Source organism: Cyanistes caeruleus, chromosome 5 (genome assembly GCF_971803275.1).
Source record: "Cyanistes caeruleus chromosome 5, bCyaCae1.hap1.1, whole genome shotgun sequence".
NCBI classification, from domain to species: domain Eukaryota; kingdom Metazoa; phylum Chordata; class Aves; order Passeriformes; family Paridae; genus Cyanistes; species Cyanistes caeruleus.
The window spans coordinates 48896929-48914942 of record NC_141705.1 but is presented as its reverse complement, the minus strand read 5'-3'; the positions used below and the strand labels follow the sequence as shown (position 1 = coordinate 48914942).

Genomic DNA, 18014 nt, shown 5'->3' with positions numbered 1-18014 from the left:
ATTCCCAGAGGAACAAGCCTCCCTCCTTCCTGCCTAATCTCCACAAAGCCAGAATATTTACCTTGCTGTTCAAATTGTTGACCTTCAGGTCTTTCTTAAGGCTGTGCTGTTTTTCCTGGTCTCTGAAGGATGAGAGATACAATTCAGGTTGAGTTTACAAGTTTCTGGTTGTTAGACATGCATTATTTTGATAACAGCTATTTCGTAGTCCATAGGATGTCTAAACCGTGCAATGGGCAACAGTTTTACATTTCTTTTTACGTTAGCATGTTTAAAAGGTTTATTTTTCCTGTCAAATTTAGCCATCCTTTCAAAAGCGCAAACACTTCTTGATAGGACAGTAGACATACTTGTAAGAAACTCCAAATCATTTCCTTCGCCCACTCCCCATTTTAGATCATCTTTCACATGGGAACAACTTCCCTCCTCCTCACTCACCTCCTCCTCCAAAAAAATTTCTGACATCTGTTCCTTTACCTCTCTTGCAGCCACTCTTCCCCCATCATTTGCCTTTTATTTTGTGGGATCCACTTGTGCACTTCAACTCGATGCTCTTTGGGGTATAAGCTGTTATGTGTGTTGCACTTCTAACCCTTTGAAAAGGATTTTAAATATTACAGACATTTACAGCACAATATAAATGATAATGTAGTTAGACTGGAAAGGCAATTCCCTAGTTAACACCTCCCACATGTAGTGATTAAGTACTAGGCTCAAAAGCGTGCAGCAAACCCAGTGCAGATACATTTCTAGAAAGAGACTGCAAATTCCTAGCTCCAGATGGTCTGCAGTTGGTGAATAATTACATGGATTGTTTGGTGCTTCACTAATCAATCATGACAGCAACAAGGAGAAAAAGCATGTCTGGGTAAAGGAAAATGTCCTTTGGAAAAACCCCAAGTTATCATTTTGTGCATTTGATCTGCTCATCAAACATGGTCTTTTTTTCCCTTTTGTGGTATTATACTGTTTTAATTTTTCAAGAATAAATCCAGAAAAAGCAGTTGGTGGTGGTTTTCTCACCTATAAAACACACAAGATAGAAGTCTGAATAGCATCAAAATGACTACTGCATTGTATTTCAAAGACTGAAAAATCATAAATGGAAGAGGAAGGTGCAGAGAATTAATATCCTGAATTACATTCTGGAGACCATGAAGCCTTCTTCAGCTATTTCTGTAATTCAGCATGAAACCTGCAATTTAGGATGTTGAAAACAAGGACTGGGAGGGAGAATTCCAATCTACAGATTCCTTTCTCACAGCATGAAAATAGTTTGATATTTAAAAAAAATTAATTATCTAAATTGAACCATAAGCAATGAGCATCAGCCCTGAGATGGGCTCAGTTGGTTAGAAAAGGGTGCTAATAGAGCCAAGGTGATGGGTGCTATCCCTATATTGGCCATTCACTTGAGGATTGTATTTGATGATCTTTGTGTGTCACTGCCAAATATTCTGAGTAAATTTTCTGTGATTCTGTGAATATGGGATCATCTTCAACTGAAACAAATAGAACAAAGACCAACGCTGCCTTGACTACATACTGCTTGGTTTAATTTGATCTCTCTCTGTGCATCAAAAGAAGGGAAAGAGCACAATTAAATGCACACATTAAATGCATAAAAGAAATGGTGGATGAAGATACTGTAGAACTCGGAAATAGAATAGGTGGTTTGGGGGTTTTACTTCGATGGGGAGGGTGAGCAGGGAAAAAAGTACTACAAGAGCCAGTTTATTCTATTGAATCTGTGAGTTCAGATATCTTTATGGTTTCTTGAACTTATGTGTAGTATTTAAGCCTGTAGGAAATGAAATGCATGGCAGTAGACAAAAAATGTAATGAGCTTGATAAACTCAGTGACTGTAGCTCAAAGTTTGGATATAAAAGCAGCAGAGCTCAGAGATGTGCTGTATTTCAATCTATTTAGATTTTCCATCAAAAGCAAAACTAGTTTTTTTTTAACTAGTTGTTTTGTTTGGTTGGCTTTTTAAAAAATTACTGTAGGTGTGACTCAGAAAAATACAACTGGGCAATATAAAAAGGTTGCAAAAGCAGTGAGGTAAAAAGAAAATAATAACTGGATTTCAGAGATCTAAAAGTACAAGAGATTTATCCATGTTAAGCCTAACTACTGTTTGCCTCCCAGTACTACTCCATTAGAGTCATGTAGCACATAACTAACCTGATATTCTCAGGGAAGACATTTGCCAAAAGGTGGATATTGCACCTGATGACATTAATACTTCCTTCTAGTGCCAGCTTAAGTAATTTGGAGTAAGATCTATATAAATTATGTGAAGTCAGTGCTTGTGGCAGTGCTTTTGCTGATGTTTTAGAAGATAGACCTGGAACACAGGCTAAGCTATCAAGGTATTGATCTATGTACAATGGGAAGAAAATTAGGTGAAGAATAAGCATTTTTCTGCTTTTTTCCCTTCACTCTCTTGGACTTAAAAATAAGTTTTTTTGGAAGAGAGCTTCAAGATCATTTGCCCAGCCATCAACCCAGCACCCACATAATTTCCTCTAACCCATATCCCCAAGTGCCACGTCTACACATCTCTTCAAACTTCCTAAGATTGTGACTCCACCACCCACCTGGGAAACTTATTCCAATCCCTAACCACTCTTTCAGTGAAAAAAAATTTCTAGTATCTAATCTGAACCTCCTCTGACGCAATAAGACTATTTCCTCTCATCCTTTCACTTGAGATACAGCAGAAGAGACTGACCCCACCTGGCTGCAACCTCCTTTTGGGTTGTGTACAGAGCAATGAGATCCCCCCTGAGCCCCCTTTTCTCCAGGCTAAACAATCCCAGCTCCCTCAACCATTCCTATTTGCACCAGTTGAACCTTGTACTTTAATAAATGTTTCTAAGATTTCTTATGCTTTTTTTCTGTGAGAAGATACAGCTGAATTGGAATTCTGCCTCAATTTCCTTTTGAACACCTTTGTGGTTGGATATAAAAGTTTCCAAATAACTGAGCCTTATCTATTTCTTCTGCAGTTGATCACTAGGCAAAGTTTGCTTGCATCTGCTCCTTTGGTCAGTATAGAGATATTTCATTCCCTCCCACATTAATATCCGTAATCTGGTTTCCACTCATGGGTTTCCACTAACTCCAGCATATGCTGCTGATTATCTAGGACTGCAGCTTGCCTTGTCATCTCATTGACCCATCTGACTTGTTTCCTGGGGTGGGATAGGAGTGGGACATGACTTTCCTTTTCAGTTCGCAAATTCTTTCAGAGCTTGTCTCAAAGAAAATCCTCTATACATTTTGAAAAAGTCTGGGCAGCATATGTTACTATTCACATGTTGCCTTATGAAATGGTTGCTTGCTGCTGTTCACAGATGTTCAGAGCACAGTCCTGATTTACCAGGATGTGTCTACTGGTAGCTTGTACTTGGCAGTTTTATTTCATAGCCCATTTGGGTTAACTGGCTGCTCCTTCATGCCAATGCAGCCAACCTCTTTTGGACAGACATCACATAGATTTTTCTGTGTCTGGACAAGAAGCAATGGGCTGCTGAATATCCATATTTTGACATCCTAGAAGCCAAAAACTTATCTTTGGACTCAGGGTGTTCTTTGCTTGTTGCATATTCATCCTTCAGCATTGCCTGGCTCTTACTCATTGTGCCATAGCCATCTATACAAATATCTTGGACATTCAGCTTAGGTGTTAAATGAAGAGGGAATGAACATGAAGGCAAAAAAGTTCAACCAGATGCCCCTTCATTCTAAAAACAACAATAAGTAGTCATTTCCCATTTCTTTTGGCGAGCCAAACATCTGACAGCCAGACTTCCACAGTTATGTCCCCACTTGCAAGGGTGATAGCTTTACTTCAATTTTAATTAATGTCTCTTCAAGCTGTTGATAGAATTCATCAACTGCATCTTTGTCATCTGCTGTCGTAGGAGTGTTAATCTGTATGATCGACATATTGACTGGATTTGCTAGAAAAAGAATTGTAATGATTTTATTGCTGATTGGATTATATCCAAGCATACACTTTGATCTTTTGGATGTGGCAAACACAGTGGAAGTTTCTTCTAGCTTTTCTGAGCTTAAGCAGCAGCCCAGGTAACTGTTTATCATCCTAGAATGGCACCTATAATTCCACTGCATCACTGATTCTATATTTACCTACTTCTGATTTTCCCAATACTTTTGTCACAATAATGTGCTTCTCTTCCCCCCACCACCAACCCCCCCCATGCATTTCATGTTCTTACATTAACATTTGGTATGCAGAATAATCTTCAGGAATTAACTTCCTAGAGTTTTGGTAGAGCCAGAAACACTCTCTGTGGCCAAATATTCTACATTAACCTCTTCTGAGTTGTAGTGTCTTGCATTCCACCATGGGAGAAACAGGATGGATCTGATGCCCATTGCTTAACCATGCCCTTTTTCTATCCCAGCAACCTCTCCACTTGTCACCTACCTAATCATGCACGTCTCCTGAAGTTTTTCAATTTACCTGTACCATGATCAGCATTTGGAGTTTGCCTACTCTGCTCAGCCTGCAAGTAATGAACTCCTCATCTGACGGGAGTCAGGTTCCTTGGTGAATATTTAATCCACAAAAACAAGACCAATGCAAGTGGAAGTACAAAAGGGATAAAAACATCTGTTTGATTGAGTGGGTCACAGAAGTTGAAGGAAATGCAGAATATTTGAAAACCAGAGGGAGAGTCTCAATATTGGACAAGTTGACTTTAAGGAGTACACATGGCAAATGTTCCTTATCTGTAAACAGAGTTGGGTGAGCACTGCAAAACCTCCAAAATTTAGCAGATCTGGTTGACACATATTCGGACAATCTTCTTTTGCATACCATTTAATATAAATATTTGATCTAAAAACATGGCAAGTGTCAAATTACTTTCAATCAGGACCCTACTAAAACTGAAGGTATGACTCAAGTTGATTTTTAAATTGACTCTCTGCTTGTTACAGCATGTTTCTCTTTTGAAGGTACTCCGTTTCTACACAGAACAAAATGACTGCTTAAGAAAAAAGGAAAAAAACCCAGAACAATTTCCTATTTTTTCTTGAATACTTAAATAATACTTTAAACATGTTTTACTGAACTGAAATAAACTTTACTTCTGGGGACAAACCTGCCAAGCCTGTTTCACTAAACAATTTGGCTTTTCTGGGGTGCAAGTCAAAGCAGAATTTGGGATATTTCTGTGCTCTTTTCATAATTTCACATTATATTCCTTAATTATTTTCCTAGCTTCATCTTCAGGACTTCTCTCATACCCAATTTTAAATTAATTTGTTCTTCCTTCAGATACCTGTGCATATGACCTTAAAGAAAAAAACAGAGGGGTGTCAATACTTGCAGTCCAGTCTGTAACTTCTTCCATTAATCTCTCTCATAAGAAAAAGAGACAAATGAATAGCAGGGTCAAAGGTTGACTTCTATTGATCATTTTGAGATGTTGTTTGGACACAGTGTCTGCTTTCTTGTCTGTTTACCTGAACCCATTAGAATTTGTCTCTTAAGGATCTGTTGACTTTAAGCTGTGATGCTTTAGGACACTATATATATCACCAGAAAAAATAATTACTGTGACTGAGTCCACCCACTGGTCTAACTCTGCCACACATGTCAGGTTCTGCAGCTGCCATAATGACCATAAAAACCTTTAAATGATGACAAAGTAATTGAAAAGTGAATTTGAACTTGATGCTGGCAATCAAAGTAGTATTTGTTTAGTCAGTTCTTCTCAGATTATTAATGTGCTTCTCTTCAGATTAATCCTGTAATTGATTTAAATACACTCCTTTTTCTTGGAATGGCTGCACATGAGATTCAAAAATAAAAAATTGCTTCATCTAACTGTTTCTCAGAAGAATGTAATTGATTTATGTAGCCATATGTTTAAACTGCTTAGAACGATATCCTGGTACTCTGGAAAAATGTTTTCAATATGTACAACATAAATCTATATTCTTTACCTCATTTATGATACATAGACAAGAACTACTTTTTTCCTTCTAATTTTTGCATTATAGACAGTAAATACATTTTTAATAGCTAGATAGCCACAGTTACAACAAATCATTATAATTCTAATTACCAGAAATTAAAATATGATAGTCGTGTATTTCATTTCAGATGCACTTCACTCTTCTCAGGGTCTACAGACTTGTAATTGCAGTATCAGAATAATCAATATTAAATAAACATTAATGAAAAAATATTAATGAGGATGAGTGGAGCACTTGAAGGAAGTCCTTGGCAGAAGCAGAGATGACAGCTTGCTCTTTGCCCATTACTATTGCAGCTTGTAACTTGTATATGGAAAGTAAGGAAAGATCTTTGCCTCTGAGGTACTATTTTGATTTGCCTTTAATGAAACCATGTTGGCTGTCACCAATCACCTCCTTATTTTCTATGTGTCATAGCACAGATTCCAGAAGGATTTTCTCCCTTATCTTTCTAGGCACCAGGTGAGATTGACTGGCCTGTAGTTCCCCAGACCTTTCTTTTTTCCCTCATTCAAAATGGGGGTTATGTTTCCCCTTTTCCAGCTGGTGGGAACTTCACCAGACTGACACAACTTCTCTAGTATGTTGAATAGTGGCTTAGCATTTCTTCAGGTCCCGTAGGCTTGATGTACCCTTGGATTCCTGTGATTAATTCATCCTTATCTTTTGGAAAATTTTTAGGAAAACACTTTTTCTCCTAGTGTCTAAGCCTTACTTACTATAACTTAAGCCTGTTACTTTTGTCTTATCCAGCATGGATTCTGAAATATTGTCCTTCTTTTGCAGCAAGTCACTAAGCATTTGAAGAATGACAGTGATTCTCCACTCTTCTCACCTCAAACCTCAGCATTATTTAAACAGTCCAGGTATGTAAACTCATGCTTCATCCATCTGGGTGGCACAATGCCTATATCCCCTTGCCAAAGGGACTGTTTGGCCCTACAAAGCCATTATTAATATCAGCCATTGTACTTCTAGGAACAGGATTGTTGCAATTGCCAGCTTTCACCAACAGACTTTTCAGAAGTCTTTTCACCAGCAGCTTCAGCTAGAACAGGATGTTTTTGTATGTAAAAGTCAGCCAACTCAGCTGACTACCACTGATATGCAGCAGGGACAAATGGCCAGATGCCAAATCACTATATAGATGTGAGATTGTTTTTAACATTTACCTAAGCAAAAAAGTTTCAAAAAAAAATAACCAGATACTACTAAGTACCAGTTTCTGGAAGCCCTTCAGGAAATCTTCATATAGAGGTATTTTAAGAAACATAAGGGCTTGTGGGGATAGCAAGTTCAGAACAAGGCTTCCCTGTGTTCAGGTGGGGTGGAGAATAAGAAAACTGAAACGTGCTAACTGCTTTCTAAATACTGACAAAAGACACTCATTCTAATGGATTTTCCAGTGGACAATCTTGATGTTAAATTTACATTCACTCAGTCTCCAGTAGTCAATGAGACCTCCACAGAAGAAAATAGAATTTTGGTGGACAATTTATGCTTTCACTCGTGAAACATACCTTGTGTCAGGAGGACACAAAGTGTTGAAAGTATGGTCCAATGTAAAACAGTAAATATAGCACTGATAACCAGAGAACTGCCTGCAAAACCAGGAGGCTTCCTGATGGCTCAGCAGAGTTGTGTTCCTCTGCGCTCTGTGTGAGTGAGGATCCTTCCCCTCTTGACCTCCAGGGACAACTGATCTTTCAAGATGAGAATTCTGAATAATAAGAAATGTACTCAAGTAGAAGGGAAGGAGGAGCACAAGAGGGAAATGATTCATTGTGGTAACTGAAGTAGAAGAATAACCTATTCATATGCAAGGTCATCTGTTGTTCTGTGTCATTGTGCTAATGAATCACTGTTTGTTTATACTCTGGGAGCAGCACCTTACCAGTACAGAGAGGAAACAGAGACTATTTGTAGCAGGGATTATACCAGTAATTTTAGTGAAAACTTCTAATTTCAAAACACCTGACAGAAGAAAGGGCTGTATTCATACCTAAACCTGCAGAGACTTCCCCACTTCTTTGGACTGTGTGCAATTTAAACATATTTGTCTTAGTGCCAGATCTGCGGCCAACTGATCTGAAGCAGAATTTGACAGTGCAGACACTGACATATTATGAACTGCCAAAAGCACAAACTAGGGAGCACAATGTTTGTGCTTCTTCTACAGCTAGAGTGTTCATTAGTGGTTTAGAGGAGAAATGGAAAGGCTGTGACAGGGAATAACTTTACTGGCAATATGACTAATTTATGCTTTCATTTCCCTTCTAAACATCTTAAGAAATGTTACCTCAACTATAAGCCATTTATTCCAATAATTCTTAATTTGTCTATTGGGGAAGTTTATGTTTGTGTTGCCAAAGAATATGAACAGAGAGAATCTCTTAGCCTAAATTCCCAAGAGGTGATCTCTTGATTTGACTAGACCAGTTGGTGCTCTCTGAAGGAGACTGTTTTCTGAGTTGGTCTGTGGATAAGAAAATGAATGAGGAGCTTGTGACTGTATTTTTTACAATTGTTTTGAAACCTGCAAGGGTGTCACCTGCATGCTTCATGCAGCACAATCATGAGGTCTCCAACTGTATTTCGCTTCCTGATGTGCAGAAGTAATGCTAGATTCAACAACACATTCCTTCAGACCTCTATTGATTGTCAGAGAAAAAAATCCAAACACCCAGGAAACAACCTCTGTACAGGTTATCACACCCCTGTGAAAACCAAACAAGACTTAAACCTGATACTGAAGCACTGCTTCAGCTTTCAGTGCCAGATCTAAAAGCAGTGGGTAATTAACTACTGTAAAGGGCACAGAAGAGAGACAGGAACAACAGTCTTCACTTACTACTCTGCAGAGCCACATAGCTCTGCAAAGAGCCTGGCACCCTCCACCTGGCGTGTACCTGACTGCTCCACCACTCTTCAAGGCTGCTAGCTGGTACAAGGGATAAGGCTTATGCTACTGAACAGCTTTGCTTATGAACTCTAAGCCCTATATTTGATTGATTATTCCTCCCTCTTAATCTTTCAGAAACAAGAAGGGAGAGAACTCCCAAGGTCCTGGTGATCATGTCAAACATCCAGTTTTAGGAGAAATCGTGGAAGAAACTGTGACAAATTAAAGACAAAAGAGCCAATGAGCAAGGAATAAAAATGACACCCAGGATTGATAGCCAGGTAAATATATCTATATATCCATAAAACTACAGTTCTTTTTATAAATTTGAAAAAACAAAGAGTATGGTTTAGGGATCAGTAGGAATGGAGATAGTGCGTGAGCTAAAAGACATGAAAAATATTTTAAGTTCAGGAGAGAAACCAAGCAGAATTTTGAACAGTTCTACAGTAGGAAAATAGTTAAATTATTAATATTAGAGCCTTTCTCATGTTGTAAATTTATTAAAAGAAAATAATGACATTTTCATAGATTTTTTTCCCCTAAAATTGTAAGGGGATTTATCTGGTATGCACTTTGTGAATAAGGAGTAGACAGGTAATTGTGCTTGTTGTTTAAGGTTTTGATGCTTAAATATATTTACTATTTCATGATTTTATAAACTCACAGACTTTCAGTTAAGTTTAAACACCTGCTTTACTTTATTATGATTATTACTAACTTTGATAAATAGTTCAAAGAAACTTTGCCTTCCTTTTCTTTTTGGTTTCCAAGTAAGACTGTCTATCCCGTAAGATGACTGCAAAAATAAATTCAGAATATAAAGGAAGGAACGCACTACCATATCTTTATCTTCTTCCTCAAGATGGGGAAGAAAATAGAAAAGACAGTATAACACAAGTAAACGTACCTGGATAGAGACTGAGTTGTTGATAAAGATGCGGAACAACAAGGGTAAACTCCTAGGGCTTGACATGTCAGCTCTGCACAGCAGCATTAGAAAATTTAAGAGGAAGAATAGGTTAGGCTCAAACATTAATATTCTACAAGAAAGAAGGAGTCTTTACCTCTTTGCAGAAATTCCAAGGGACTATTCAAAACTGTGGCTATTTAGTCTTTCAATTCTTCTCAGTATCTACTTAATTGTAAATATACTAACTTCTGCCATCAGCATGGCTTGGGAAAGTCATAAAAAAATAAACCCTGTTTTGTGTCTTGAATACTAAAAGATATTGCTAACTCTTGCAACTGCAGTTGAATCTTGACATTTCACATTAGTCTGTATATGTTACACAGATTAAAGCAGTTTAGTAAATAGGTCCATCAAATGAGATAATGAAAAAAACATAAAGAAGAATGAGAAAAATACAGGGACTGTCTTCCCCCTACTCTCTGAACTCACCCATAAGCTGATGGGGAAGACTGGACTTCTTTTGAGGCAGAACATTTTCACAATCTTCCTGTCAGGTCAATGAGAACATTAAAATATTAAGTCTATACTAAAAACAATAAGAAGTGACAAAGGATGTTTTTAAGCCTGGATCTTTCTCATCTCTACAGATGATTAACTAAAATTAACCCAGCATGGATTTTAATTTTAGTAACTTGTGCTCTCCTAAGCATTTTGAGGGATGTTGAAGGTGTTAACACGGTGCCAGAGATGCTTCCAGAAGCAATTTAGACAATGTCAAATATAGATATGGTCTATATAAGGCATACACAGCAGTATGCACCTTATAGCTCTTTTTAGACTACAGAAACTAGCAGCTAGCAAAGCATGTAGAAACACTAGGGCATCATCACAAACCAAAAATGGCTATTCCATCATATACTGGGCCACAGATATTACCTATAGATGGATAAATTTCTCTCAGTTATTCTTGCAGAACACCATGGATGCACATAATACCCATTCCAGGTATCCACTGCTCGACCTTTCCTTGATTTGTGTGATGTAAGGCTGATTTTGGGGAAGTTATTAGGACATGTATCCAAGTTTTATAAAGGACTGAGAGTTCACTGAACAAATTCTACCATTAAGTGTCTTAGAGTAATGCACATCTAAAAGTCACTGAACTGCAAGATAATCATGTTTAGTAGGCCAGTGAAGCATAAATACACACATTGTTAAAATTAGTCTTTTTAAATGGGACAAGTAAATATGCAGCTCTTATAAAGAACTCATCCACTGATCTGGAGAAAAAGATCTGTTCAAATGTAACTTGATGAAAGGGATTATCTTGAATTTCCAGTGTAATTTTATTAAAGAGCTGAATTCTACATTTTTCCCCCTACTAGGGATGTTAATCTGTTCCTTGATGTGATATTAGTTGCATTTAACCTGAAAGGAGATGGATTCAGTCATGCATACATGACTAACCCTGTTAAAACATCAACAACAGAACTGAAAATCTCCCATCTAGATATTAACTGCACTACATAAGTAACAAAACCCATGGGTTGAGATTCAGAGCCCTAAAATGTCAATAATCACATTCAGTCTATGACAAACAGAAACAGCAAGTGCAAAGGATGACACTTAATGTGTAATTAATGGAAAGGTGGGGGTGGAAGAGAAAATATAAAATACCCTTTCTTTAATATAATTTAGCCTATACTGTAAAGGTTTACAAGAGATAGAGCTGTCTATTAAAAAAAAAAAAAAAAAAAAAGAAAACAATTAAGCAGCAATTAAACACAAATTCATAGATGTCAATTTTACCAGGTATTTTACTCCTTGGTTCAGACTTACATTTTTGAATTAAATCTCTGTCCTGTCAAAAGCCTTTGATTTGCTTTGACACAAGGGAGACTATGACAAGGGTTAACTGTACCTTGATATTTTAAAGAGGATAATTCTGACTTCATTGACTGATGGAAGACAGCTGATACCCCTGGATACCAGTGAACATAATCCCACTATTTCTTTCTGCCCTAATGTCTTCTTGATTATGCAGAGCAGAAAATGTTTTCCAAAGGAAGAGGAGCAGAGTGCATTTCCCACAGAGATCCAGTATTTCCCAGGCGCTTTTGGTTTGTATGCACTAGAAGGAAAGAGCTTCTGTGTTCATCTATTTGGTTGATTTAGTCAAGTTTCTCAAACACTAGAGCGAAGTTTAAGGATCGGTATAAAGATCCTCATTAGATGTATCTGGATATCCATTCTTCTCCTACAGCTTCTAGCAATCAGTCCAGAAAGGCATAGAACCTTGCTGGGTTTGTGACATAGTGAGCATCCATCCAAGCATATAAAATGCACAAGATGCCTTGGTTTCATACCTGCACACAGATGAATTACCTAAACTTGAGGTATTTGAACTGGTTATCTGTGATGGCAAACTGGATTTTTTGAATTCAAAGGAAATTAGGTGGACCATATAGGTGGTCTTTCCTTTTTCAGTGATGAAAACGTGGCTGAACTAGAATGTTTTTCAGAAGAATTCTTTTTCCTCTGTTTTCTTTACAACGGATTCTCACAACAACCAAAGGTTCTTACAGAGGCCAAATATTTGCCCAGAGGGCATTACAGAAGGCTGACATATCTTTTTCAGAAAACACCCTGAAACACACACTCCCACTTCACTCCATCAATGGGTTTCTTCTCTTTTCATCTCGCGGCAACTTGGGACACCCTGAGCAGTTTTGGGGGGTTTTGGGGCGTTTGTTTTTTGTTGTTGTTGTTGAGTCTGATGGTGATTTGTTTAAAAGATCAGTACTAAGGTTTTAGTTTTCATTTTGTTTGAGCACACTGGAAACCAGAAAGCCAGATCAACATGCCAGGGAATCTGCTTAATGATACATAATCCATCTTCTGGATGTGGCATGAGTTACTGAGGTTTCATAGTTTAATGCTGTGATAGTATAATCATATAATCAATGCCCCAGACTAGGAATTAAAAGTATATTGATCGGCACTGTGTTTGAAAGAGCTAGCTTAGCAGATAGAAGATAGTTTTATTCACTATTACTAATAGCTCCCTACCAATCCCGTGTATCCGAAATCACAAACTTTGAAAACACAACTTCTCACCTGAGGAGTGAAGCAGCAAAAGAAACCTCCAATCTTTTTGCAATAGCCTGCCCTCGGACACTTTGCAATTACGAAGTGTGTAGATTATTTCATTCTAGTTTAGTATTTTAATCCATAAGTTCACTAAATCTTTAAAGTTAGAGAATTCTGACTGAGCTATTAAATCAGTAGCTGAGATGAATAAAAACTAAGTGTAGGTAATAAATCCCTTATTTAAATAATTCCAAATTCTCTCTTTTTTTGGATGAATATTCGATATTTCAGTTTACCCAAATATATAACTTGAAATGCAAATGCTTTAGGATTACTATCTCCCAGATTGTATCACAGTACTCCTGTCAGACATTTTTCTTAATTACAACAAAATACTGACTTATACTGCTATACAAAAAGTAATGCATTAGGCCTTGGTATTTCCTTCCCCTGAAACCCTGAGCATGGTTCTTGGTAGGCAGCACTGGGCTGTTTTGAGCACCAAAGTTTGTGCTCTCTGAAGTTTAAAGAAATAGAAAATTTTGCCTCCCAGGTCACACTCTTTGGCTCAGACTATCAGCTTGCACCAACCTGAGCTAAGCCTCCAATAAGAATTTTGCTTTATGCCTCCAGAACAACCACATCTGCTAAAGCCAACAGGATCCCCACTGGAGATAACTAGGCTTGGTATCTGTTTTCTACCAGGGATATAATTTGATTATATGCTGTAAAACATGCAAGAGAATAAGCCCAGACCTTTCTCTGGAGGCATAACTGCTGAGGAAAACATCTTCTCTCTGTATCCAGCACCTCAATAACCCTATAGGTCCGATAAAAGAAGCAAGCAAACAAACAAACAAACCATGGTCACTTTGCCTGGGAGCATTCATAGCATTAATGTTAGTTTCCTTGTCTTGCACCTCCAAGGAACCTGCTTTTTCCTTACAGGTTGTACTGGTTAAAATGCCTATTTTCTGTCTGCCATTTCATCTCTACACTTACTTTGAAACACAGACATAAAGCAAACACACACGGATTAATGCCATGTGTTCCTACATTCATACAGGTTTGCTTCAGGAGGGGCAAGGTGTGGAGTTTGTTTTAGCTGTTACACCAGAAAGGTCTGTGTACCTGCAGGAGCTGGTGAGATGAGTAAGGGAAGCAGAAGCAGCAGAAGCAATTTGACAGATGAAAATGGAAATGATCTTCCTAAGAAACTTCTTGCAGCCTGACAGGCCCTATCTTAAAGGTCTACCTTTTACTGCTGGTCTCAGCAGCTCTGGAATGTTATAATTTAAAAAACACTAACCTTTCATCTAGCCTCTGCAGTCTCAAGTGTTTTAAATTGCAGTGAACAAAACAGGTCAGGTTCAAGCTTTCAAGAAGCTATCATACCTCTGGAAAGTTCCAAATGCTTATGTCTGCAACATTGTTTGGCTTGAGTGAATCCACTGCAGGATCGCAGGTCTGTTTTGTGCTCCTTACTTCATGAACTTAACTGTATCTTCCCATAAATTTAAATTGTATCTTTGTATTATAATAGAATTGAGGTATATATTTCAACTTAATTCTTACTCTTTTACACTACATAAGCACTACTGTGTTTATTTACAACAGCTGCTGTTATTAAGTTGTTGAAGCCCACAGATCTTCCTAAATCTTCCTAATATTGCAGATTTTAAGACCTTCTGTCAAAAAACATTACAACATCAGAATACAGTGTATTTATAATCATGTAGAAGTGAATGAAGACTTCTAAAAACATGCTTAAGAATTGTTGTCCTGATTTTTTCAAACTGCAATTTATTCTCATGAATTTCTCTGTTAGGTTTAACACCATTACTTCTTTGTTATTATAAATAGTTGGATTATCACTTCATGCCCTGCCCCAAACATATATTTTGGAAATTATTCTGGAAAAAAAGCACAACAAATTCATCCCAAATACAGAGATCAAGAACAAGAGGAGTGCAAGCTGAAATAATTTGATTTACAGTAATAACAGAATGGAACTGCCCACTAGTTGTTTTCACTACAAATAATTATAGATAACAATCACCAGTTATGCAATTTCAGATGAAGCCCATTTTTCCTGATATATAATACAGACACAAATGACCAAAATGCATGATGAGTTTGGTAATTAAAACAGTGACACAATTCCAAAAGGACTACTTTATGAAGTTTGTTATTATACCAGTTGGCATGAGCTTAATAATGAATGTAAATTACAATATAATTTTACTCATTTGCAGAAAGGATGCTTTTTAATTGTTCTTCTTTAATAAAGGAACAAAGAAAAAAAAGTCCGTTCTAGTTCAATTTAGCCTTACTTATTAGTCTTATTCCTTTTTTTGAAAAATTAACCAAGATATTTCAAATTATATATCAGGAACGATTCCTTTCTGTTCCTTCTGAAATGAAATTTGGCATTGTATGTTGGCCCCTCTAACATTATCAAAGGTTTGTACTTAGGATGACTGCAGTGCATGGAGAGAACATAGCAACAAGGCCTAATGGGCTTCCTGTTACCCAGCTGTCTCTTTACATTTTGTGTGTGCTGCAGTGAGGGCTCAGTGCCTTCAGCCATTCGGGAACTGCCCAGCTGTGCAAAAAAACAAAGCACATTTAGCATGTTTGAGGCAAATTAATCTTGCAAATTTCATTTTGCCAAACAGAGCAAGAAGACAAAGCAACCAAGACCTAGCTAGGCTGCAGTTTTAATTATCTTCACAAACCTGGAATTGTAATCACTAACTCTGACCAAAGAATTATACTGAATGTCTAACTGTAGTGAATGTGATTATTCTGTTATAACCTGTCACAACCTTTCACAAAGTTGTGCCTTACTTAGGGGCTGTTCTTCATTTATGTGCTTGGGAGACTTGTAGGAACACCTTCGTGACAGCCATGGGGGCTAGACTTTCATTTCGTGTCTCACTGAGGCAGGGGTGGTACTCTCCCATACTTCATCTTGCAGGAAAATGGCACTTCTCCCCAACCTTCTGTACAGTCCACATTCCACTTTGCATCATCACCTCTTCAGCATAGCTTGACACAGAACTCTTTGCCAGGGCTTGGATTCCACAGCAAAAACCTCTAAAGCATTCCAAAAACTCGAGCCAATAAAACACCTCATTCCTTTCTCTAAAACATTCCCAGCATGAGCCCATGGAGAAGAGATAAGAAAAAGCTGCCACTGCAAGACAACACTTAGATACTCAGGCTTACAAACCCCTTCCTTGCACATGGGAGGCCTCAGCAATACTAGCTGGCAATATTTCCTCTTAGTGCTCCCACATTCATGAGGTGGTTGAGCGCATCCAGGAAGGCATCCTTTTTAGAAAAAGGCTTATTTTTCTTGCTAGCTCATGTTGCTGTCTATTGCTTAAGCTGTGAGCAGTCCTAAAGATTTATACACCCACATGAAATGTCAGATCTTTGGTTTTATTTCTTCATTAGAGAATTCTTTTGTATCTCTTTAGAAACTCTGTTTTGTCCTTATCTTCTCATTTGTTCTCTGGAGGAAACCATCTGCTCCCTGTGGGATAATTTTCTGTGCAATTTTTTTGGCCTGCAAGGTGAGCATGCTCCATAGACCACCCCTTGCAGGATAACACCCTCTTAGCATCTTGCCTAAAAGCTACACAACACCTCCATTTTACCTTGTTTTTTTTCTTTTTTCTCTCCTGATCTAATGCTCCTCTAAGTGTTTTCTTAAAGTACTCTTGATAAATTACTTGTGCTAAATCAGTGATCCAGCTGCTGACAGAGAATGAGGTGGTCTTCTGGCTAACTTACCAAATGCTGATCTTGCACATACACTACAACTTCTAACTGTGAGCCAAGATATCTGCTGACAGGTGGTAACTCCTCCAGGTTCTGCTCTCCTGCGACCTGCTGAGTTGTTTTCTTGGCTTATTCATTTATTCCCTAAAGAAAGAAATAGGATCCCTCATAACTTTTGCTTGTTAAGCCTGGCTCATGTGTTCTCTGATTTTGGCCAGGAACCATGTGGTTGGAGGATTTATATGAAGTGGAAAGGTTGTGATTCCAGCAAGAATTCCACATGACCTATCTACTGTGATTTATAGGTCCCTACAATGACCTAAAAATATGTTGAATGGTTATATTCTTTCAGTCAGTGCTTGGCATTTGAAAGCAATGCTTTTTCAGGTGATGCAAGAATGCCTTCAGACCTGTGCAGTGCAGAAAAAGGTTTTTGATTGTAATTATGCATTTCTGTAAGTTGTGCACTGTAAGGCTACCACCACAAATCATGGCAAATTATTATCTGCCTGATATTTCTGCTCAAACTTCTGTCTTTAATGAGCATTACTGCAGGTACATTGCTTAAAAGAATACACTCCTAGGGCACATCATTCATAAAATACATGGTATATACTTTTTCAGCCTTCCCTCACACCTTGGTCCCATTGTGTGTTGGAAATTTGGTGGTGGTCTCCTACATTCTTGAACACCTGGAAAGCTTGTCAGATGCTCCCCTCTCCTAAGAATGAGCTGATCACTACACTACTGATAGCTGACTGCTTTCTGCATGGCCTCTCATCTTCAAAATAAAGCAAGAGAAAGAGACTACAGAGCAAACACAATCCTGCAGCAGTTACAGGCCCAGACCCCACTCAAATGGCCCATTCTACAGTTTCCTATTAAACCTTCATGACACAATACAGAATTCTGGGTAGAAGGACAAGAACCCACGTCTGCCTCTCCTTTCCCTTTAATAAACAGTGCTCTACCTGTTAGGCAGCACCTTTTCCTTCCTGTCATACAATGTTAATTCAGTCAAGGATATAGTAGAGGGCAAAGCAAACAAGCAGTAAAACACTCTGACAGCAATTATTTTTGGTACATCATGTAAGTCTGGAGCTGCCACACAGCAAGTCTCAGAAATACTCTCAGCCTGCTGCTTAACCAAGCGTTCTCTTTCCCATGCCACTCCAGAGGCCATGCAGGAATCAGAAGTGCTTCTCCCTGTGCCAGTTACAGCAACCAACTGGTGCTGCTATGCTGCTGGGAAAATACTATTGGAGAAGCACACACTAGCATTTATATCCCCTTCTTGTCCC

The 18014-nt window shown here is 38.1% G+C and overlaps 1 long non-coding RNA gene across 1 annotated transcript in view; it reads right to left on the bottom strand.

Moving 5' to 3' along the window:
* Positions 1 to 18014, bottom strand: part of LOC111927735 (uncharacterized) — a 43056-nt gene that overhangs the window by 3388 nt on the left and 21654 nt on the right. The window contains exons 5-9 of the long non-coding RNA XR_015286693.1: positions 16726 to 16857; positions 10324 to 10381; positions 9832 to 9904; positions 439 to 593; positions 62 to 122 (exon numbers count right to left, since the gene is read on the bottom strand). This is a non-coding gene — a long non-coding RNA (uncharacterized LOC111927735). The remainder of the gene's footprint in view (positions 1 to 61; positions 123 to 438; positions 594 to 9831; positions 9905 to 10323; positions 10382 to 16725; positions 16858 to 18014) is intronic.